We start from the raw sequence: 3,139 nt of genomic DNA on the forward strand, positions 1-3,139 counted from the left end.
GGAAACTGGTTTTCTTCCTGCATGCCTTTCCACATATTTCTTAGCTTGACCATAGCCTTTACATATAAAAGTGCACAGAAATTTCTAAAGAAATTTTCCAAAATATGCTGCCAATGCCAGAATTTAAGAATGCGGCATCTATGTCATAGTCCTTATAGAAACTAATTCTCAGTTGTCTTACAGAAGTCACTATGGAGGAAGCCATCAGAGCCAGGATACCACCAACATTTAATAAAGGTGTTTAATGCTGTTGGTTTTGTATGCAGAGTTAGATGTGAGAGGCCACAGCAGGCCCTGACGTCCAATACAGAAGTGCCAACATTCTAGTAAGATAACTGCAGTCCTAAGATACTGTCATCTAAAGTAACAAGAATGATACTTTTAATGTCTGTGATTTTTAGGCAAAATGGGCCTGTGATATTTACATAATTTTATAACCTTAAGACTTCTAAGTCCTTTTGTGTTAATATATTAAAGGAATGATCTTTTCAACTTAATCTTCTAAATGCAACTCAAATAATAAAAAACAGGTGGCATGTCAGAGATCTGTATGAAGTAATGGTTTTATCATACCGGGATGCCTTTAGGTGATAAATGTTCAGTCAGGGCTGAAATCACTGAAAGTGGTACAAAATTACAAATTAACAGCTACTATCAGATTACTGTAGCCAAAGATTCTGAAATTGAGTTGTAGGCAGATAGCACAAAGTAAAACACCAAAGGTCTGAAGAGAAGCTAATTCATAAACTGAGGTATGGAATTGTTTAACAAGGTACAAACTTGGCATTCCTATATAAGGATAAAGATAAACCAACCACGGATTACTAAGCAACCATATAGATTAAAGTCAAGGGTATTGCTTCAACAAAGCATCACCATGTAAGTCTCAGAATATATTGCATAAAATTTACAAATTATTTTAGAAAGTTTTAAAATATTTGTGCAGTGGATTGAAATGTCTTTGGAGATGCAGACTTTTTCCTTTCTAGGCTAGCAGTGAAACCATTTTTAGGTTTCAAAACCTAAAGATGTATCTGCCCACATGCTTAATTACTAAGAAACACTCAGTAACATAGACAGGAAGAGGAGATATTCTGGGGATTACTTTATACAACTCACAAAGAAAAAAAGAGCTGTAAATCAGCAACTGGATATAAAACACAAGCGTATGACCATGGAAACTTGCTGTCTGGTATTTGTGTTCTTGTAAGAGTAGAATAAAGTAACAACCGAAGTCCATTTTAAGACACTGACATGCTGTCATTTAAATGCTGTAATTTGTAGTCCCAGCAAACATTTTGTTGCCTAGCACAAAGCACTTTCCTACGCAGGTGCACTGTGCTCTGGGTGCTGCACCCCTCCCCATGCCTCTCCTGACTGAGCTCTTAATGCATTGCACCAGGTGAACCAACCAGACCACCCCAGAGCATCACAGGTGATGCAATTAATGTTAAAAACCCCACTCAAGGATGAATTACAGATCCACTTCCAGAGAGAAAGCTTACTCATTTCTGTGTTAAGTCCATCTGTGACAGATGAGTTCCTCCTCCTGGGGGCAAACTGGGCACTCCCTGGGGTGTCAGGACTTTTCAGCCCTACTGCCGAGACCCCTGTTGCACCAGCACTTGGTGACACCAGCACAGCCAGCCCTCGGGCATCTGGACACAGCCTGTCTGTGTCAGACTCCTTCTGCAGGCACTTTGCCTGGGGTTCTACTCAGTCTGCAGCAGCACTTGGTGAAGTGCAGTGCATTGTATTTTCCCCACCCTTCTTCATCCCTTTCAGTGCAACTTCAAGATTCACCAAAGAGGTGAATCACTGGCAGATCTGATTCTTGCAAATTATGGATCTTTTCCTGCATGGACGTGGGAGGCGTTCCTGCATTACCTTTAAAATAGCATAACCACAGGGCTCAGGCGTTGTACATGGGTGTTATCAGATACCCATCTCCATGAAATAACTACTCCTTTAAAGTATACTGCCGAGTTTGCAGAACTTTTATGTTCACACTCCCAGGGTTATTATAATGAGGCTGAAAAGTTAAGAAGCTGTTATGGAAAAACTCCAGCTTCAGACAAACTAAAGGAGGAGGTAAAAGTTCTTGACACCATGGACACTGAGAGAATCTGAATCAGCAGGTCAGAAATACAAATAAAGCATAATGTTTTGCACTGTTTCTGATTATAAATATGTTTAAATTGTTGCTCAGCATACTCTGGATATTCTAGGATGTCATTTGTCTGTGAAGTCAAGGTCAAGGATATACTACCCTACACCTGGGGGAGGAGGTGTCAGTAAAACATCTTTTAAGAACCAAGACTGCTAGAAAAAAATGTGTTTCTACTATACCTAAATTCAATAGAGCACACCAGAGAAATTATAAAGCAGGTGCATACATCAACTCGCTGCCTCTCCCCTGCACCAGATGATGTAGTATTTTGTTCATTTGAAGCCCACCTCAAATGTCTTCAAAGGGTTTAAAAATTTTGTGAGAGAAGAGTTCTCTTACAGAAAGTGTATAGGAAAGCTAACGGTTGCCAGTGTGTATCTAGCAGACAGGTCTTCGGAGAAATGTGAAGATGTGAGACACTTCAGGGGAGCAGAGAGAAACTGAGAAGCAATTTGTGAAGGGAGATGTATTCCTCTCTCTTCAGGAAGAGCAGGAGTACTCCATTCTTCAAAAACTTTGCCAGAAAAAAAAGTAACAGTATGTGGCAAGTGGCTGTTTGTGCTCTATCCACTTAACTTATCATTACTGAAATGAGCCAGTTACAAGGTTGCAAAGTATTATCCCTAGGCTTTCAGGTTAAAACACGTGGTATGAGTAAGAGATGAGTAAGAGAACTCGCCAACTCCAAAAATTTCCAGACAGCTTGAAACAGACATTTACAATTAAAAAAAAGGAAGAGACTGAATAATTCTCATTAAAATAACACTAGAACCTTAATTAAAAATAAGCATTAGGTTTTTGACTGGATGATGTGGCAATCTATTTGCATCATACATTTGCTGATACCATACCCTTTATGCAGAAGACCCAGTATGACATTTAACTCTCTGCTAGTCTCATTTAACCCTTTTGCTCCTTGTAAACACATTTTACCTTCTATTCATAGCTGAGGGAAATAAAGTTCCACTA

The sequence above is a fragment of the Cariama cristata genome, unplaced genomic scaffold, assembly GCF_000690535.1.
Source record: "Cariama cristata isolate BGI_N322 unplaced genomic scaffold, ASM69053v1 scaffold9828, whole genome shotgun sequence".
Taxonomy (NCBI): domain Eukaryota; kingdom Metazoa; phylum Chordata; class Aves; order Cariamiformes; family Cariamidae; genus Cariama; species Cariama cristata.